The 951-nt window shown below is 46.6% G+C and overlaps 1 protein-coding gene across 2 annotated transcripts in view; it reads left to right on the plus strand.

Moving 5' to 3' along the window:
- The window catches only part of EMX2 (empty spiracles homeobox 2), a 6,446-nt gene that overhangs the window by 4,256 nt on the left and 1,239 nt on the right, over positions 1-951 (plus strand). The gene's annotated exons all lie outside the window — the stretch shown is intronic.

Below are 951 nucleotides of genomic sequence, written 5' to 3' on the forward strand. Positions count from 1 at the left end.
AAAAAAAAAAAAAAAAAAAAGAAAGCCAAAATACCCAGCCACAGCCTAGTTCAAAGTTCCCAGTAAACACAGCGTTCTCTGGGCGGATTAAGTTGTAACACTTTTTTTTTTTTTTTTAACTCCTTTTCGTGGGGGAAGCAATAAAGGGGTTGGAGCTTTTGTTTTAAAATGTCTCCCTAACAAAACAATAAAAAGGGATCGCCACTTTTATGAGGTTCTCCGAACAAGGGACCGGTCACAGGCTTATTTCCACTGGAAAGCTGTATTTAAGGTGGTCTTTGTGCTGCTTGATTCCGAAGCTGGTTGGGGTCTTTTGTCCGGATGTCAAACCCCCAGTCCCCTACAAATGAGCTCCCTTTTGGGAGATCAGCGTGCAGAAATGAACCGTCCTCCCCTTCAATTAGCAAACTAAAAGCAAATTAAACTCACCCCTTGTTCCCCGCTCAGCTTTTTAATGGGGGACTTTTGGAGAATATGAAAATGCAGCAGAGATGTGTGTCCGGCCAGGCAGGTCTCTGTTCTGAAGAGGCAGCGAAGCGGGTTAAACCAGCTTATTAAAATGCTCCAGTTCCCTTTTTCCCCCTTGCTGGGGCCTTTATCAGGCACTTTCAGACAGAACCAGAGTTTCAACTGCTTTAAAAAAAAAAAAATGTTTACCTTTGGCCGCTACGCGGAGTGTGGCCAGCCCTAGAGATAGCTCCCAGATCAATACTATCTGTAATTAAAGCACTGAAGTCAGCTGCCGGATGGTTAAGTCAGATTTATTCGGCGCTGCACAAATTCAGAGGGACATTTACGACGGCACTTGCAGGATTCGCCTCGCTACGATCGCTCCTGGACGGCGCGTCCCGGGGAGACGCTGCGGGGAGCGCCGGACGCTTTTCATTTTGGGCCTTTTTCTTTCATTTTATTCTCTTTTTCCAAGAGGGAAAGATCTCGCCCCGCCGCCCC

This window comes from Charadrius vociferus, unplaced genomic scaffold (assembly GCF_000708025.1).
Source record: "Charadrius vociferus isolate BGI_N301 unplaced genomic scaffold, ASM70802v2 scaffold282, whole genome shotgun sequence".
NCBI classification, from domain to species: domain Eukaryota; kingdom Metazoa; phylum Chordata; class Aves; order Charadriiformes; family Charadriidae; genus Charadrius; species Charadrius vociferus.